The 20,936-nt window shown below is 42.4% G+C and overlaps 1 protein-coding gene across 5 annotated transcripts in view; it reads left to right on the forward strand.

Moving 5' to 3' along the window:
- Nucleotides 1-19,074: 19,074 nt before the first annotated feature.
- LOC134546254 (probable RNA helicase armi) overlaps nucleotides 19,075-20,936 on the forward strand; it is a 68,850-nt gene continuing 66,988 nt past the window's right edge. For 2 of the 5 annotated variants that reach the window (XM_063388952.1, XM_063388954.1), the window contains exon 1: nucleotides 19,096-19,245. The gene's annotated coding sequence lies outside the window, so the exon portion shown is untranslated. Of the gene's footprint in view, nucleotides 19,246-20,936 lie in introns of all 5 variants that reach the window. The other 3 variants (XM_063388950.1, XM_063388951.1, XM_063388953.1) reach the window with 3 other exon arrangements.

Here is a 20,936-nt window from a genome sequence, read left to right on the forward strand (position 1 = left end):
ATTTAAAAGAATAATTTACTGATTTAGTTTAGCGCATTGCCACTCCCGGCCGGGCGCTGTAATCGACTTGGCGTTCGTCGCGGTGCACTTACACTCACTTGGCGGACATCACGCTCGGGCGTGTTTGATGCACTTAAGAGTAAGTGTTGTTGTGACATAACGGTCTTAGCGGACCAGAGGGAGCACCGACAGTTAGCGTCAGATTATTAATTTGAATACAGTGAGACGCCGCCGTCAGTGCTTCCTCTGAGAGCACAGGCCGTTATGTGTCCTCAACACCTGATCAGTGCCGTGCCTCGAACACGCCCGTGCGTGCAACGTAGTGCAGTGCCCCGAACGGCGTGACGTAAGTCACGGCCTCCTACGTGTGCAAAGCGCCCGGCCGGGTGTGGCACTGCGCAACTAAATAATCTGTTCATGCATTCGATAAAACAAGCAAAAAATAATACTTGTAAAATAACTAATAATTAATGTTAATTAAATAATCATTTTGTAAACCAATACCATTCACAAAACTGGCCGAAATCATCTTCCCGCGCTCCGCAGTTTCCCGCGGAAGTCAGTCATCATCGAGGACTCGCCTGGGCCGGCAGCCCTGCGCACGGGAAGCACTCACCTTTCGCGCCAATTCATCATTAACTACAATAGGTAATTATAGTCAAACCGTTTCAACAGCTTCCCGGTCGGCCCTAACCGGCCGTATGAGATTTCGTACGGTCTTTAAATATAATGTGTGGCTCGCCATCGAGTCTTTATTGTGCTACGTAAGTTAAATAGGCGACCCGCCGTGGCGCCTGCGCTTCACGCTAGCAAAAAACCCCACGGGGAATTAGTTCATCGCCCACGCGGGGCGGCACTGTGCCAAACGCGAGACTAAGTTTACGGACGATTCATCAACTGGGACGTGCGACGGTCACGGACGTGATATCCCGCCGGATTCCGCCGTGCCCGTACCCAGCATAACGTGGCCCTCGCCACCACGCGGAGTAGCCGCCATAGTGTGACCACCTGAGTGGGACACCCGGACTTGGTCCGAACCCGGGACTAGCCCTAGTGACTATAGTATAGTGTTTCTGTGTTTAGTAACTTTGTGTAACCCGTCGTAAGCGTACTTCATATCACGCCCCACACAATCTTTCTCGTGCACAGAACCAGGCTTGCCGCTCACCTGAGCATTCATCTCGCAACTCGCCGGGTAACTACCCCTCTTAACGTACTAGCCGCCGGACTACCGAGCGACCGTATCGAGTACCGCCAATTGAGGGTGGTGTAGGCTGAGCATGGGTCAACGATGAAGCGGCCAGTCGCGTGAGTGTCATATGTGACGTAGTGAAGTGTAACGTGTGCGACGTAATAAATCTGTTAAACGTATGTGTGTGTTTTCTCTAATACGGCGTCCTGGGAGGCCTTAACAGCCCGGGGAGCCCTTTGCCGACGCGTCCCTGCCTGCAGCCACGAGGCCAGGAACCCCGCCCTTGAGATCAAAATTAATCAAAACCTTTCTAATTAGCGTAAATTCAAAACAGGCAGCGGGGACGGCGTCAAGTGTTTTTGCTTAAATGTTTTTGTGTGTAAAACGGTAATAATAATGTGTAACATCATTGTAAATACTGTAGTCTTGAATGAAAAAAAAATTGTTACAAATGCTACTGAATTGTGTAGTGGGGGTTTTGTAAGGCCTATTGCACGGTTGTTTTCACAAGGAACAGAGTAAATAAATTCTTTAAATCATTTTCTTTTTTCCCTCTCCTTTAGCATCTTGCAACCCCCTCCGAGTGCCCTCCCCAGCACAGCCCTAGAGCCCTAGGGCCCTAAGAAAAATGGTGGTGTTAGATCGTGTGTGGACTTGAAAGTTACACTCAATAAATTTGTAAATATTGATCAATATCCCTTGCCAAAAATTGAAGATTTATTTCAAAAATTTCATGTTTGTAAGATTTTTTGTAGGTTACATCTGTCAAATACGTTGACGTCGTCCAAAGTGCTCCTCCGGCTCGCTGAGGCCATTATTGCCCGTTGCTACTTCAGGCTTGCGTGTGCACCGGCACCCATGCGCGAAAGTGTTACAAACGTCCTTGGCCGAGAAGAGAACGCCCTGCAGAGGCACCACCATAACAGTGATGTGTCTTTTCATAAGGGTTTTGTTTATGTAATTATGTGAGTGTGTAAATATCTATTTGTGTTGTTGTGTACCTGTAGATGTGTTTCCCGGGCAACTGAGTCGCGTCTCCACGCCTGTGACCATGTGGGCTCCACGCACTCATACACGAAGGGAAGAGGGGGGATTCATGTGCGCGCGGCAAGGGGGGAGGCCGCTGAGACGTCGCGGAGCGTGGGTGGAGTCAGTCGCCTGAGTGGGATGAGAGAGTGCGGTCGCGAAGTTGTGAGTGAGAGTCGAACGGACACTGTCAGTCGTGTCACCGTTGTCACGTCCCATCATTCACGTCTTCGTCAGTCACATCACCATCAGTCATGTCACCGTCAGTCACGTCACTGTCGTTTGCGTCGGCAGTTACATCACAGTCTTTCATGTCATCGTCATTCGCGTCACTGCCAGTCACGTCACCATCATTCACGCCACTGCCAGTCGCATCACTGTCGTGTCACCGCCAGTCGCGTCACTGTCGTGTCACCGCCAGTCAGGTCACTGGTAGTGTCGTGTCGCGCTCAAAGTGCGTGGAGCCGGGCCTCGCCCTGATGGACAGTCACAGATGGAAGCCATGACAGCCCATGTACAGTGTGTGACATGTGCAGTAAACACAACTTAACGTCATAAACTCTTTTATTTCACCCGAGTTAGGGTAGTTCCCTTACCACGTGGCACGTACCCTCTCCACCGGAGCAGCTAGGCAGCGACTCCGAACCACGGGAACGGCCCTAACGTCGACAGCGTATTTGCAATTAGAAGTCGATGAGAATAGTAAAAAATAGTATAAAAAATATAATATATAATAAAATAAAAAATATAATAAAAAATATTTACAAGTGTGAGTTTTTCGTCACATCCTTAGAGATATTAGGGTATGTACTTAAAGCCAATGGCCTCAGCCCATGTAAATCTAAGATAGAAAAGTTACTATCAGTCCCACGTCCTGAAAATGTGACTCAGTTGAAATCTTATCTTGGGTTGTTCAATTACTACCATAAATTCGTTGACATGGCCCCTGATGTCTTGGAACCATTGCACAAGTTACTTAGGAAAGATGTTCCTTGGGATTGGTCAGAGGAGTGTGAGCAGGCCTTTTTGAAAAGTAAATCTGTCATTTCAGAGAAGTCACTTTTAGTCCTGTTTGATCCATCAAAGCCAATCATTCTTACGTGTGACAGTAGTTGTTATGGTGTAGGTGCGGTATTAAGTCAGATTTGTGATGGTATAGAGAAACCCGTTGCTTTTGAGTCCGCAACACTTACACCTGCTCAAAAGAATTATAGTCAGTTGCATAGAGAGGCGTTAAGTATTATTTTTGGTGTTACCAAGTTTCACAAGTACCGTGTAGGAAATTGGTTCACAATAATAACTGATCATGAACCATTATTGTGTTTGTTTGGGGAAGGTAAAAAGCTTCCACAAGTGGCAGCAGCTCGCATATTCCGATGGTCTCTTATTCTTTCATCTTATCAGTATAAAATACAATTTAAGAAAGGTAAACACATTCAGAATGCTGATTGTTTTTCACATTTACAAGACAAAGGTGTTACTGATTTTCATGGTGATGAATCTGATTGTAACTTTATTTACATGTCTACTCCTTTAGTGCCTTATAAAGAAGGACGTTGTGTTAAGTAAGGTCATGAATGTACTATTAAGTGGTAATATCAAGGAATTGTATAGTAAACTAGAGTTAAAAAGGTATAGTAAAATATTTAACTTATTGTCGATTCAGGAGGGATGTCTTATGTTTGGTAATAAAGTGGTTATACCTGATCAATTGAAGAGTAAAATATTATCATTACTCCATGCAGATCATGTTGGTATCACGAGATCAGTGGCGTCTCGTCAGGGCAAGCAAGGCAAGCAGTGCTTGCCCAGGCAGTTTCCAGACATTGTATTTTTTAAATAAATATTTTATTCAGAATAGTATTTTACTTTGGCTCATGCAGTTAGGTGTATGTATTTTTTACATTATCTTCTTGGGACCCAATACTGTGCGCTGTGCGCTATAAGAAAATAACTCGTTGACACACAAAACATGCTGTTTTAGAAGCGTTGCTAGGTTTAGAAGCACTGGTAGGACCGCTTTCAGCAGGTAGGCTGCCGCAGTAGTTTCCTTTCGGAAGGGGGGTGGCATGATACAAAGGTTCGAGGAGGGGATTGGCTGTTAAAACACGTGGTAGAAGCTACGAAGGTAGCGCTTTCTTGCCGAACTAAAGCGAACATGGCCGAAGCAGACGGTGGAATTCTACCGCCGACTGCTTCGGCTATGTCCGCCACAGTTCGGCAGGGCAGGTGGCGAGGTCGCGTTTCAGTCGGCGGTCGTCTCTCGGGGCGCGTGCATCTCTCCCGCGGGCTGTTGGCTGGCAGTGCGTCGGGGATTTGTGGGCGTACGCGTCCCACGGTTGGCGGATACGGGATCCCAGCTCGAGAGTTGCAATCTCGCTGGGGTGACTGTGAATAACCAATAGCAGTCCGCGGACCAATGGCAGGCCTGTGGAGTCGTTATTACGGCTATCGGGGTGAAAGGTAGCCTGAATGCAGCTCGACGCGTGGCAGGAAGCTGCTTTGTCGGCGAAGGCACCGCAGGGGAGCTCGATGTGCCCTAGATGCGAAGTGTAGACGAACTGCGGGCTGGAAATTACGGAGCTGTAAACAGCCGCGCGCGCAACGGAACTGAACAGCATCGTAACTCTGAAGGAAGAGATGGCGGCGCCTTTAAGTTGGGGCCCTGTTGGAGCAAGTGGTAGCCTGGGCTGCGCGACCTTCAACCGTCCCGGGATTTTGGAGGACAAGAGGGTCCGACTCGCAAGATACTTAATTCGCCTTGTGCCGGAAATTAGGCATTTCGTCACCTTTTTTTAATTTTTTCTATAATTTTAAAATTTTTGGGGTTTCTTATTTTTTAAATTTATCTGGTTGTTAATGGGGGTGATTTACTTTTTGTTAGGCCGGTGTACGCCACGGATTTAAACTTTGTTGCAGTGGACCGAAGCTCCTTCCCAGGGGGCCAATCTGATATTTTGCTGTCTAATGTGGACATGGTCAGCCCGGTTGAAATTTCTCTCGCCTGCAGTCACGTCCCGAGTTTGTAATTTTAATTCCCTGCATGACCAAAACTGCTTTGAGCAGCTCCTGGGCTGCAAGCTGCTACCTTGTAGAGACCTGCTGAGAATAGCATGTCTCGTCACGAAGCAGTCTCCAGTGGAGCTGCGTTCCCACCGGAGTGGCGTTTTCTGTCCCCCCCTTCCTCTCTCTCCACATCACTTTAGTTCTGAGAAATCCAGGAGCAGTGACCTGACATGAACTTAGCCGAGAGACCTAAAGAGACCTCCGCGAAACCTAGCGGCAGAAAAAAAAGCAACTTCACCCATGGTGGCCAGCGAGCCGAGACTACGCTCGTGACACCTGGTGGCAAGTCAGCTCACCACGTCAAGTAGTTCCCCCTTACGCCGCTAGAAAGCAGCGTCGCGGTGCCATAAGGCACCATGCTTTCTTCTCCCGACCTGTAGGAGTCGATTGTTCGTTGCTTTCGTTTCGGTCCGGTAGAGAGCGCGCATGTCGTGTTCTTGTCACGCCCGCCTCGGACTCCTTCGGAAATCTTCGGCTTAGAACCGAACCTTCCCCCTCCTTCCTAGGGCGTGAGCGCCCGTTTTAATTAGAAGTCTCGTCCGCCCTCGGGGACTCGGTCCTCTGATCGCGGCTACTGACCACGTGTGCTCGACGTCCTCTGCACTAAGAGGTTTTTCGCGGGAACGGCGATTTTCGGTTGCACTAAAGATGTAGTCAGTTACTTAAGGGATGTGATCCCATTTGTACAGTAGCCAGGCAGAGGTAGTTTTTAGAAAATTCATGCGTAGTTAAAGTTTTTTTATTTATATTTTTATTCTAAAAATTCTGGTTTCCTTCGCGCATCCGCGAATTTTCGGTGCGCGTCATCCTGATGTCGGCGCGAGACACCTCGCGAGCCCGGTTTCCACACCCTGTTTGGTGAGTAATCTTTTTTTTTTTCCCCAAATTCCCGTTGTTGGCTTTCGCGCCAACTGTGTAGGACTGTCTGGACGCAGGTCTAATTCGTTTTGAATTTGGGCTGTGTTTCAGACAGGGTCGAAGTTACGGGGGAGAAATTGCCCCCGCTTGATCTTCGGGACCTCCAGCTGATCCCCCCCCCCCCCCTGCTTAGAAGAGTTTGGCCGGCAGTCCGAGGTCATTCTGGAAAGACTCGGGTGATATGGGATATATATATATATTTTCTTACTTAAATAGAAGGAACTAAAACAAAGATACCAGCGAGCAGTGTTTGAAGGACGTCATCCTCAAGAATCTGTAAAATCGAGGAAACTCATATATATATATATATATATATATATATATATATATATATATGTAATTGTTGGGACATTCAAATTTGGTGCAATTTTTAAATTTTTGATTATGTAATAATTTTTTGTTAAGGTGTAATATGTATTATTTAAAATAATCCTGGGGCGCCCCCCTTTAACTTTGTTAATTACTAAGATTTTTATTGTCAGGTTTGAATAATACGAACACAAAATTCCTTAATAATATAACAGGGAACCTATAGACCAAGCTACTTGTGTAGTGTTAATTTATTTATGATATACCTTGTTCCCTTAAAAGATCCACCAGCTCCCAAGTTGCTTGTGTCAGGGAGTTCCAAATTATCTTGTTCTCCACCTCGTGCCACCTCTGGTCAATAACTTAATTGTCTTATTTTTCTTACCCAGCAAGTTTCCAAGGCTCTTTTTAATTAATTTAAAATAATTTAATTTTGAGGCACGAGGGGCGTTACAATTGGTAGCAGAGCATGGTTTGGTCTATAGGCATACCTAAATCGAGTAGGCATACCTAAAATAAAATAAAAAATAAATATAGATTAAAAAAATTTATTAAATTTTGTGATAGCAATTTTGTAATAATAACATTGTGAACTGATCGCTGGTACATCCTGTAGTTATATTGCTTTTTAATTTTAATATTTATTTTGAGTTTTACGTCCCACTGTGATTGAGTTTGCGCGCGGTGAGACGCCGCGCGGCCTCCGTCGCGTCGGTGCGACGACCAGGCAGCATGCTTTATCAGGCGCGCGTGTCATTCTCCCTGTCATCCTCTTCACCCCTCCCCCTCACGCCTCACCGGCTGGAGGAGGCAAGGTCATGTCGTTGCCCCCGTGTCCGGCAGCGAAACTGCGTTGCAATCTAGTTTGTTCCTCACAGCCGACAGTGCCCTGAGTTTGTCTAAATTCCTCCTTTTATCTGTGTTTTTTTATAACACATCTGCCTGCAAACCAGGCAATCTTTGTGAAAAACAGATAATAGAATTCCTTTCGGACATCGTGGTATTTTTTGTTTTGTCTCTCGGCGCCTTGCGCGCGCCGACGTGTTATCTCTTCACCACATGACAGGGCCGCCAACCGCGCGCAACTCTTCTCTACTCCACCCATGTACCACGTGTTTTGTAAACAAACTACCCATGCTTTGTATGTCCTAATAATATAATTTTTATGTCACAAAACAATCACTATAAATAATCTATACTGCATTAAATATAGCAGCAAAGTATTTTCTTAATCTAGGGAACGTAAATTATAACATAATATATTTATATAACTGATAATAATATAAAAAATACAAATAATATGATAATATAAACCTCTTGTTTTAGCTAATGCTAAGAAACTTCTATTGTTTACATTTTCTAAGTATCATAAAATTAACGATTAAGTATTTTAATAGTACATAAAATAAATCTAAAAAAGGGTCCATTCATTAAGTAACATAAAATAAGAATATGCTCATAAGTAATTTTAACAAGTACTCTAATCCTATTGCATCGTTCACAAGCAAAGTGAATATACTTCGACGTACCATTTCATTGTGTCACCATACACACCTATGTGTCTAGCTTTTGTTTAGATTTATTTCGTGATCACCCAAAGAGAGGTGCAATCACTCATGCCTTTAAGAAAAGGCCTGAATTAAATTGTTTATATACACGGGTTGAACCCCCAATACTTTTTACGCTAGTCATGAGGTGAGGAATTTATTGTAAGATAGAGTACTATACCTTTTTTTAACGTCGAGTTTTCTATGAGCAATTTACCAATTAATCTAAGAATGCAAGGTAAAGGATAAATAATATTTTTGTAATTATGAATTTTGAGTAAACAATTTATTAACTTTTATATTTTTTTGGATCGGTGTTTATTTCCTTTACAAGGTGGTGTACAGCTATGTAATTTTAAACATCTAAATTTTTTTCATTATCCATTTTTCATCCAAATTTGTTGATCTTTCGGGTTTCAAACCCGAACTAACTCATGGGTGAAATTCCCTCGTAGGTCTCTCTGCTTCAGCCTGATGGTCTGATCAACCGTCAGAGCTTTAACATATTGAGCCTATGTGAGTTAATAAATGTAGGTATCCGGGACAGAGGTGTACTTCGCTTTTTAAGCAAGTCATAAATTCATATCATTCGTCTGATCCATCGTCAGATTGTGCAGAGCTATGACTCAATGCCTTCGACTTCTTATGGACAGCGAAACAATTATGTACAGGGGTTATATTCCCAAATTTAGTTTGTAAGTTACGGGTTACCATACCCATTTACAGGGGTTACAATCCCCATTAGTCACTGAGTGCTCAAGGACGCATTTCCCTTGTTTCGGCCTCAGTGCTTTTCGGCCTCCCTCACAGCGCCCATTTTGTGTTCCTACACGATATCAAATATCTGAGATCAACGGGATGAATTTCATTTCATTAATATAACAACGGCATAAATAGTTGTAAGCTTACAGGTACTTTAAGGTTAAGCTTTAAATTTAATTTTTTATTTATTAAATTATTTTAAGGATTTATTTTAAATAATTCAAACCAAGTTTAAATGGACTCTATTTAATTATTAATCTTGTCTTGGACTTATAAAGTATTACAGTCAAAGGTCATGGAATTAATTCGGCTTCTATTACAAGTAGTAGGGCAACAGGCATCCTTTTTTTTTTGCTTAGTAATAATAAAATCAATCATATTAAAATACGTATTCCCCCAAAATTTAGTAGCTACGAGGTGACTAGTCTCATTTTAATATTTAAGGTAATCACCAAGAAGGGTGAAATACTTTCAACCCCCAACGAGAGGTCCACCTAATTAATTTGGGTACCTATGTTTGAGCATCCAGTTTCTAGGCTAGCACAAGAAAGGTTATTTAAGATAATTTAATTTATAATTTTTTACTTACATAAGTTCAGCCTTTAACAAGCTACTTGTCGCAAATAGTTTAACTTTTTTTACTCAGAAATACCTCTCTGATATTTTTTGAATCTTCATGAATCTTGTTCCACGATTTCATATATTTAATTTCTGATTACGTTCTTTTTTTTTAAATAACTATAATTCGTAAAGTAAGCAAGAATAATGTTTGTAGTGTTTTTGTACTGATTTTGCGTTAATACTTGTACATGTTTATTTCTTTATTTTCCCTTGCACGTAAATGTGATGTACAGTGACGTACATAGAGTCTGAGCACTGAAGCTGTCACATCTAGCCATTTTTCTTTTTTCTTTTGCATTCTACCCCAAAGTTGTTTTTCTTTTACATCGTTATCGATGAGATTGTTTATTTAAGTAAGAGCTACGTGACTTCCAGACGGCAAACTGGTTTCATTTATGTGTTTTTCTAAAATAGGAGCTAGGTCAAGCTAGCCAACGAGCGGCGCAAAAGTTAGGGTCCTCTGAGCCAACGAGCCATGACCAAGGTCCTCTGAGTGAAATATCTCATGACCATTTTCGAGTGTTCTTTGGGTTACATTCCCACCACTCATCTTTGGACGGCCTATGTTCAAACCCCCTCTCAGGCAGTGCGAAGCCTATCAGCAGTCATGGAAGATCTAACCGCTCCATTATAATTTATCCCGTTTTGATTTATAATTATTGGTTTATTGCATTTTACTTTTCTTTAAATAATTTAAATTTGAGTGCGAATAGTCGTTAATTTATCATTTTGTTTGCAGAGAACATTTAAATAATAAAGATTAGTTAATTATATTAAACATCAGAGTGGTATTCGCTGAAATTTCTTAATTTATCGAATATTTAATATTTTTAAATTCATTCGTTCCTACGGATGGTTGATCTTGTGGGGTTTTCATCCCCAATCATTTAAAATTCCGCCAAGGGAATACCACCCATAGGCCCTGTGTCACTCTGGGACTGAGGCTCTGTATCGCCTTCGAGCAAGCAGCAAATTTGACTGTCTTCTCCATCGCCTGACTGTGCAGGGCGGAGTCCCAATGCCTTCGGCTTCTTATGGAAAGACTATTTTCAGGGGTACACAAATCCCCACCTTTCATAACTGGCACCCGACGGACCAAGTTCCGGTTCCGGCCCAGTGTTTTCGGCCCGCCTCACAGCACCCATGTTCAGAGTTTTTGTCACGTGACATCATTCCCAACATCTGAGATCAACTTTCCTAATTACATAATTCATCGTTAAGGGTAATTTAATTAATTATAATACAACTTCGATTTGATCAAAATATTTATTTGTAAGTAGTAGGATACAGGCGGACCTGGTACTAGTTCTACTGAGCAGTGTAAGTATTGTTTTTTTTTATTATTTTCCCTATATGCTCCGCATTCAAGCGGGGGAGTATGTGCCGGAAATTAGGCATTTCGTCACCTTTTTTAATTTTTTCTATAATTTTAAAATTTTTGGGGTTTCTTATTTTTTAAATTTATCTGGTTGTTAATGGGGGTGATTTACTTTTTGTTAGGCCGGTGTACGCCACGGATATAAACTTTGTTGCAGTGGACCGAAGCCCCTTCCCAGGGGGCCAATCTGATATTTTGCTGTCTAATGTGGACATGGTCAGCCCGGTTGAAATTTCTCTCGCCTGCAGTCACGTCCCGAGTTTGTAATTTTAATTCCCTGCATGACCAAAACTGCTTTGAGCAGCTCCTGGGCTGCAAGCTGCTACCTTGTAGAGACCTGCTGAGAATAGCATGTCTCGTCACGAAGCAGTCTCCAGTGGAGCTGCGTTCCCACCGGAGTGGCGTTTTCTGTCCCCCCCTTCCTCTCTCTCCACATCACTTTAGTTCTGAGAAATCCAGGAGCAGTGACCTGACATGAACTTAGCCGAGAGACCTAAAGAGACCTCCGCGAAACCTAGCGGCAGAAAAAAAAGCAACTTCACCCATGGTGGCCAGCGAGCCGAGACTACGCTCGTGACACCTGGTGACAAGTCAGCTCACCACGTCAAGTAGTTCCCCCTTACGCCGCTAGAAAGCAGCGTCGCGGTGCCATAAGGCACCATGCTTTCTTCTCCCGTCCTGTAGGAGTCGATTGTTCGTTGCTTTCGTTTTGGTCCGGTAGAGAGCGCGAATGTCGTGTTCTTGTCACGCCCGCCTCGGACTCCTTCGGAAATCTTCGGCTTAGAACCGAACCTTCCCCCTCCTTCCTAGGGCGTGAGCGCCCGTTTTAATTAGAAGTCTCGTCCGCCCTCGGGGACTCGGTCCTCTGATCGCGGCTACTGACCACGTGTGCTCGACGTCCTCTGCACTAAGAGGTTTTTCGCGGGAACGGCGATTTTCGGTTGCACTAAAGATGTAGTCAGTTACTTAAGGGATGTGATCCCATTTGTACAGTAGCCAGGCAGAGGTAGTTTTTAGAAAATTCATGCGTAGTTAAAGTTTTTTTATTTATATTTTTATTCTAAAAATTCTGGTTTCCTTCGCGCATCCGCGAATTTTCGGTGCGCGTCATCCTGATGTCGGCGCGCGACACCTCGCGAGCCCGGTTTCCACACCCTGTTTGGTGAGTAATCTTTTTTTTTTTCCCAAATTCCCGTTGTTGGCTTTCGCGCCAACTGTGTAGGACTGTCTGGACGCAGGTCTAATTCGTTTTGAATTTGGGCTGTGTTTCAGACAGGGTCGAAGTTACGGGGGAGAAATTGCCCCCGCTTGATCTTCGGGACCTCCAGCTGATCCCCCCCCCCCCCCCCTGCTTAGAAGAGTTTGGCCGGCAGTAGAGGTCATTCTGGAAAGACCCGGGTGATATGGGATATATATATATATTTTTTTACTTAAATAGAAGGAACTAAAACAAAGATACCAGCGAGCAGTGTTTTAAGGACGTCATCCTCAAGAATCTGTAAAATCGAGGAAACTCATATATATATGTAATTGTTGGGACATTCAAATTTGGTGCAATTTTTAAATTTTTGATTATGTAATAATTTTTTGTTAAGGTGTAATATGTATTATTTTAAATAATCCTGGGGCGCCCCCCCTTTAACTTTGTTAATTACTAAGATTTTTATTGTCAGGTTTGAATAATACGAACACAAAATTCCTTAATAATATAACAGGGAACCTATAGACCAAGCTACTTGTGTAGTGTTAATTTATTTATGATATACCTTGTTCCCTTAAAAGATCCACCAGCTCCCAAGTTGCTTGTGTCAGGGAGTTCCAAATTATCTTGTTCTCCACCTCGTGCCACCTCTGGTCAATAACTTAATTGTCTTATTTTTCTTACCCAGCAAGTTTCCAAGGCTCTTTTTAATTAATTTAAAATAATTTAATTTTGAGGCACGAGGGGCGTTACAGCCTGAACGACTTACCCCCACCCTGGCTTGAAAGGTTGTTGGCTGTTGACTGGAAGAAGGAAGATGAAGATGGCGCAATGTCAGGCTGCCTTTCGCCCCATACGCCCGCAGTTCGAGCCGGTTTACTGGCTCGTCTGCCCATATCTGGTTTAACTGTGGCTGCCTGGGCAGCTGGGCTGGGCTGACGAGTGAAATCGCCCGCCCCTGGGGGCGCATGCGCCCCTGGTTAATAATAACCCAGGAGTACCCAACATTTAAATGCGGGCCGCAAGGCCCAAGCATCCAACCCCAGCATGGTTTATTTTTCAGCCCCTCCAACTCTTCTTACCTGGACCCTTCTTCCCTCTTGTCCAGTAGTTACCTGCTTGCTTAATGCATGTTAATTGATCCCCGCATGACCCGGCCCAGGGTTTTCCCTGTGTCTATGCAGGTTTTACCTGAGTCACATTAGCTATCTTTTAAGCTAGACGACCAATGGGGCGTCAGTCATGGCGCCAATCGCAGCCATGGCTGGCCAGTAAACCCCAATAAGCACACGATGCACACGCCCTTGTCCCGCATGGTTAAAAACCCGCATGGTAGAGTGTATAGGCTTCAGCCTGAGACACACTTAGGTCCTCCCCTAACCTGGACCCTCCCCCTTCCACACTTAGAATAATTTAGGCTAGGAAAAAAAATCTTGGCGTTTCTAAAATGATTGATGTGCCAGTTTTTTGGTACACGTACCAGTTAACCGAGTTTCTGATCACGTATGAAGATAATTTCTTTTGTGTTGGTACGAAAAATACCAAGATTTAATTTTTACTATTCTAGTACATTTTTATGAGGTTCTTCTCTTTATTTTAAGTACTTACTTTGCCATGTGTTGTCTGTTTACATATTTTGTACCAGATATCGATGATACTATACTCCCACTTAGTATATAAGTAATGTAGAGTAGGTATTTTACTATCAGAATAATGTAAGTCAAACATTATTTTTTAAAAATAATTTATTTAAAAAAAAATGTCAATTTTTCTACCTGTGGAATAGTCAATGTTCAGTTAAGAAAACTACTTAAATAGCACACTTTTGTACCTTGAAATCCATATTTTCCCGGGGGAGGGCCCCCGGCCCCCCCCCCCCCCCCCAACTAGTTTTGATGTGAACGGAGTTGTTGCTTCCCCACATATAAACCTCACGCCCCGCCACTGCACGAGATGCAAGTTGTTAGCACGGTCTTATGTTTGGTGGTTTGGAATGTGTAACGATATTGAACGGAAAGTGAGAACATGCAAAGTGTGTCAGTCAGTCCAAAATTCTTATCGTAGAATAACTAAATCATGGCCCAATTCTAAATGTCCTTGGTATAGAATTCACATGGATTTGTTAGACACTCTCAAAGCAAAGTTTTTGATTGTTATTGATGATTACACGAAATGGATTGAATGTTTTGTCATGAGTAATACAAAGTTGGATGATGTTATTCTTAAGTTAAGTGAATGTTTTTCTAGATTTTCTGTACCTAGTGTTATAGTGTCTGATAACAGTCTGCCATTTAATGCTGAAGGATTTGATAGTTACTGTCGTAACAGAGGAATTAAGTTAATTAAAATTCCACCATATAATCCTCGCTCCAATGGCTTAGCCGAAAGAGAGGTGCAATTTTTTAAAAGGTCCTTGTTAATATCCGTACTGGCAAATAGTACTGTTTCACTGCAGACCAGTGTTAATCAATGTTTGTTTTCACTAAGGTCTACTCCTTCAAGTGTTACTGGTGTGTCTCAGATGAGTCTCATGTTAAATTATGAACCCAAATGTCCTCTTTCTCTGTCGAATCCAGTCAGTTGTCTTAAAAATAAAACGAATTGTTCACAAACACCCAGGAGGGGGAAAGTAAGGGTTCACTCCTCCTCAAGAATGTACTTATAAAATTTATTCAGTTAACTACAAGGTTCTTGTAAACTTGCATTATTTGAAAGGTCCAGTAAAATGGTTACCTGGTGTTGTCATCAAGAGAATCGGTAATGTTGTATATTTGGTTAAGCTTAATTCTGGTGAAATCAAGAAAGTGCATGTTACGCAATTAAGAAAGAGTTACTTATGTGACAACGATCATTATGAGCATAATAAAGGATATTGTAATTATTGGTTTCCATTACCCTCAAACACTGCCTAATAGCCAATTTGGAGACCATAATCCAGAAAAGAATTTAGATTCAAATACTGGCGAAACAATTGATGTTAATTTGCACGAAAGACCTGTAAGAAATGTTAAGCCTCCTGTCCGTTTTTCTCATAGTCAGTATGACTAGTGTTTTAATGATTTAGAAGCGGTCTTCAACATAAGTGGAAGGTGATGTTGTATATGTTACAGTTGGTATGTGTTTTTTTTAGTATTGTAAAGTTGGTGTAATTTCAGTGTTGTGAATTTGTTGTCTTGTAAAAGAATGGCCTGCTGGGCATTCAGTTATATTGTGGTGTTGAAGCAGTAAAGTTATGGAAACGTCCACTGTCTTAGTTCATTACAGTCACGATATTTCGTTAGAGTTCGACGATATATTACACAGTTTCAGTTCATTGAATTTGGGTTCTTAATTAATATTACCTCGGCTAGATAGGTTAAATTAGGTCGGTAGAGCTCACAGTTTCTCGCTCATCAGACCTCTGAGTTAAGTTAAATGTGTGTAAAAATAAAATAAATTATATAAAAAAAAATGTCAGTTTCTCGTAGACAATATTATTTAAATTCAAATCTCAATGTTCATATTTATTTCATTTAGGCCGCGATTTGACGATTGTATGGGAGATACGTGATGATTAGCAATGAATTGGAGTGACAGACTCTTACAATTCTTTTACTCACGTATTTATCACTCCTAATGTCTTTATCTTTTTAGATAATGCTTACTTATGCACGTTTACACCCTAATAATGCATAATTACCATCCTTAGTCCAGGATGCCTACAACTTTCTAGCTATTTCGTAGGATTTATTTTCATCGACGTCACGAAGCATTTCTAGCTTAAGCCGGCAATTACATTCTTTTTTCAACCTTCTCAAATTAAGTCAGTTAACAATGCTTGACTTATTTTCAAATAGCGGCCCGTGATTGGCCGATTACCAAAAACTGTTACATTAATTACTATTAAACACCTGAAATCCGCGCGCAACAATAGCGCGGAACACAAAATTTCTCATAAATTTTTAATAGACAAATATTGAAATAATAATTTACATTACATAATAACTGCATCAATTTTATCGTTTACCGTTTCAAAGTCATTGCCTCCTTAGAGGGGTCTCGGTAATTGTTCAATTTCAAACGTCTAATTCAGTCCATTGAGTAACATTCTCATAGATATGCATTTAAAATAAATTACCATTTTTAAATAAATTAAATATCTGACATAGTGTACACAAATTAAATAAACATAAATAATCACTTAATCTGGCGAAAACATTAAATGTTACAGTACAGTGGCTTCCTATATCTCTTGTACATCCCATCTTTAAATTACATCAGGGGCTTTTTTAAGAATTCTACGCAAGGGCTTAGGCCTAGTAAAAAAAAAAGTCGACTCTCACTAAAACTAAAGGCCCCATAAAACGCTTGAAAGTAACATAACGTAATACAACGTTTATACACTTAGGAAATATTGTCATTAATAATGATTGGTTCACATTTGATCGGAAATGAACATACTTCGAATAAAAAACATTGATGGCCAAATATTCGCTTCCCTAACCTAACAAGTCTAATGTTTTGACGCCGCCGTCGGTGCTCCCTCTGAGAGCACAGGCTGTTATGTGACCTCAACACCTGAGCCAGTGCTGTGCCACGAACACGCCCGTGCGTGCAACGTAGTGCAGTGCCCCGAACGGCGTGATGTCAGTCACGGCCTCCTACGTGTGCAAGGCGCCCAGCCCGGTGTGGCATTGCGCAACTAGGTAGTCTATGTACATGTATTTCATAAAACAATCAAAAACTAAAACTTTTAAAATAGCAAAATTTTTTGTTAATTAACTAATCATTTTGTAAACCAATATCGTTCACAAAACTGGCCGGAATCATCTTCCCGCGCTCCGCAGTTTCCCGCGGAATTTTACCCTCCCTGGCCATGGTGGCCAGGGAGATTAGTCAGTAGCGATCTAGCTCTCACCTGGGCTGGCAGCCCCGCACACGGGGAGCACTCATCTTTCGCGCCATCTCCACGTTAACAGCAATAGGTAACTATCTTCAAACCTTTTCAACAGCTCCCCGGTCGGCCCGAACCGGCCGTACGATATTTCGTGCGGTCTTTCGTTAAAATGTGTGACTCACCAGCGAATCTTTCCAGTGCTACGTAAGTGTAATTGTTTAGGCGGCCCATCGTGGCGCCTGCGCCTCACGCTCTTAAAAAAACCCTCGGGGAACTAGTTCGTAGCCCACACGGGGCGGCACCGTGCCGAAAGCGATATCAGAATTTAATAACGATTCATCACCTGGGACGTGTAACGGTCGCGGACGAGATATCCCGCCGGATTCCGCCGCGCCCGTTCCCAGCATAACGTGGCCCTCGCCACCACGCGGATTAGCCGCCTTGGTGTGACCACCTGAGTGGGACACTTGAACTTTGCCCGAACTCGGGACTAGCCCTTAGTGACTCTAGTGTATTATTTCTTTGTTAAGTGTCCTTGTATAACCAGTCGTTAGCGTACCTCATGTTACGTCCCGCACAAACTTTCACGTGTGCAGAAACGGGCTTGCCGTTTACCCGAACATTCGTCTCGCAACTCGCCGGGTAACTACCCCTCTTAACGTACTAGCCGCCGGGCTACCGAGCGAACGTAAATAGTACCGCCAATTGAGGGTGGTGTAGGCCGAGTGGAGGTCGACGATGATGCGACCAGTCGTGTGAGAGTGCCATATGTTGACGCCAGCCGATAGTGCGCCTCTTAGTCGCACAGGCCGCGATGCCTCTCCGACGCCTCTCAAAGCCGTGTGCCACGAACACGCCCGCGCGTGCAACATGGTGCAACGAGTGTGAGTGCACCGAACGACCCGCAGCTAGCACCACTCCCGGCCACCTCGGCGGAAGCACTCCGCCGGGTGTGGCAATGTGCTTCCGCCGGACTATAGTATTCAAGGGCACATGTTTTCTCTCACAGACATAAACTATGTAATGTATATTTCATCAAATGTTTTTATTTGTTAATTCAATTGTTCAACGTGCGAATAGGTCCTAAACTTGGCCGCGTCTGTTTCCCGCGTGTGCGCTTCTGGCGCGCAATTGGCAGGCCTGCTATAGCGCTGTGCTACACGAGCGAGTCAGTATCCACCGGGAGCTCGAAGAGGCTGGTCGTCTTCGCGCAATGTTGAGAGGCCACCTTCGCGCCAATTCCGCAACCGCATCTAGATCGTGAGTTACAACACCACTGGCCGTGCATCACCGCGCATCACCGCGTTGGTCTTAGCAGCAACGTCCGCCACGTACTGTTCGCTCAAAACTCCCCCCCTCTCCATTGTAAGCGTGGTCATCGCCGAACAGCCGTACACGCGCAGACCTCTCTAACCCCGAACAGTCGCGGCCAGGGGATGGATAGCACCATGTAGAGGTTGATGTGTAATAAAAACCACACTTCACGTAGCGGAGTGTATCATTTGTAGTGTAAGGCGTCTTGGGTGGCCTAAACAGCCCAAGGATCACCTCTACGGACACGTCCCTGCCTCCCGCCAATTGGCCGAACCCAAACCCCGAGACCCATTCCGCAAAAACTTGATAGCTTTGACGGGGAGGCAGCCGGAACAGTGTCAATGTGACGTAGAGAAGTGTAACGTGTGCGACGTAATAAATCTGTTAAACGTATGTGTGTGTTTTCTCTAATACGGCGTCCTGGGAAACCTTAACAGCCCGGGGGGCCCTTTGCCGACGCGTCCCTGCCTGCAGCCACGAGGCCAGGAACCTCGCCCTTGGGATCAAAATTCTTTAAACCCTTTTAATTAACGTAATTTCAAAACAGGCAGCGGGGACGGCGTCAGTTTATATGTTATATGAACATAAGTAGACTGATAGCGAAATTGATTTTACGATATTACAGTTAGTACGTATTTTTTCCTTTGCGTAAGTTTTCTAGCACTCTATACTTCTCGATATTAATATTAAAAAAAACTGCTAATCAGTCCTATATCAACAACAGTAAAATTGGACTGATGTATAAGTAGCTCTCGACGGCGATTCGGTGAACTAAAATGGTCACGAAAGGGGTCAGTTTTCCACACAACTGTCCAGACCTCCCCTTCTATGTCCATCTTCAGAACAAAGGAATATTGGTTGTGTAATATTGGCAACAACGAAATCCGAAGTGTTGCCAATGTTTGGTAGCGCTGTGGAAAAAAACAAAGGAATAGTGTGGTTTTTGGAGCGATTATAGAATGAGAAGTTAATTAATAAGTAGAAAAATGATGTTATTAAAGTGAAAAATATAAGTACACAATAAGTAATAAGTAGGTATGAAAAAATTTATTGGATATGTGTGGAAATTATTCACGAGAGAAGAGCATGGTCGTGTTTATTTATTTTAATATAATTGTGCAGTGCAGAGAAATAATGTATGATTTTAGTAAACAGGAAAGTAATGGTTCGTGTTTCGTGATTTAGGAAAAAAAATGGGAGGAATGGCCAGGGGCGGCTGCAGGTTTGATTTTTGGGTAGGCCGGACTTAGCGCAGGGGCGTATGCACAATTTTGGGAGATATGGCCCTACTGGGGGTCTGGCCCCCATATCAGAGAGTGGTCCGGGGAATTTTTAAATTTCAGGTGCAAAATGGTAAATTTTGTGGCTTCCTGAGGGGAAATTTCTTTCTGAAGTCTAATATTTATAATGTATTAATCATAAGAATTATTATAAACACTTAATTTTATGTTAACAGAATACACTTTAAACGGTAAATCTGTATTGTACGGATTAGCGCCAAAAAAAATCGTACAAATATGAAATAACTTTCATTATATGCTATCTTACGTCCTCTTTTCAGAACCGCCTGCGGAGATAAAAAATTCCAATTACTTTTGGAGATATCGAATTTTTTAATATTCATTTTTTGGCGATTTTTTTAAAAAAAAAATTTAAAAATCCGAAAATACCTTTATTCTGTGCTCTTTAACTTCCTCTTTTCATTAAACCCGGCGGAGATCAGAAATTCCAAATACTTTAGGAGATATTGAATTTTTTAATTTTCATGTTGTGCACTGATGCGGCGTTAAGCGGGAAGCCTACGATTCACACATCTTTCTGGACATACCCGAATACTCACGTTGGCAAGCCTTTTCTTAAAATTAGCAAGAAGTAATTAAAAATACTTTAAAACATTGTAGATGGTTGGTTATATTAGGTAAGTATAGTTACATTAAAAAAACTGTAAAATCATTTTATGGTTGCTTAGCAAATAACATTTTAATATGTAGCTATCCAGGGCTAGGAAACCGTTTACATGATTTCACAGTATTTTTAATGTAGCTATCCTAACCAAATCAACCATCCACAATGTTTTGAAGTATTTATAATGTAGCTAACAACCTAATTGACCATTAGTTTTCATGAGTTGCATATTTATTTACAATAAACAAAAAAAAAAAAACCGAAGATGCACGATCCGGCGTTTGCCTCTCGTCTGTTGAAAGAAGACTTGCCAACGTGAGTATTCGGGTATGTCCAGAAGGATGAGTGAATCGTAGGCTTCCCGCGTTCACCATTGTTGCTTGTTTACAAGTATTATTATTTACTTTTTTCGCGACGTAGTTGAACGACTACATCACGTAAAAAGAAAATTACGTGAGTTCCTACTGTTCATCCTTTTTCCCGGTTTGTTAGGTCAGGTCAGCTACATTATAAATACTTTAAAACTAAACAACCATTAAAATTAATTTTTATTATTTTTAATGTCCGTTCAGTTTCAAAGTATTTATACTGTAGCTGACCTGACCTAATCTACCGTTGTCCCGTTTTGTTAGGTCAGGTTAGTTACATTATAAATACTTAAAACTATACAAGTAAAATTAATTGATATTATTTTTAATTTCCGTTTATTTTGAAGTATTTATCATGTAACTAACCTTACATAATGGAAAATTTCTGTTATTTAGGCATTCACGCACACACTGCAAAATATAAAATGGCGTCTGTTGAACGATTACATAGGG

Source organism: Bacillus rossius, chromosome 1 (assembly GCF_032445375.1).
Source record: "Bacillus rossius redtenbacheri isolate Brsri chromosome 1, Brsri_v3, whole genome shotgun sequence".
In the NCBI taxonomy this organism is placed as follows: domain Eukaryota; kingdom Metazoa; phylum Arthropoda; class Insecta; order Phasmatodea; family Bacillidae; genus Bacillus; species Bacillus rossius.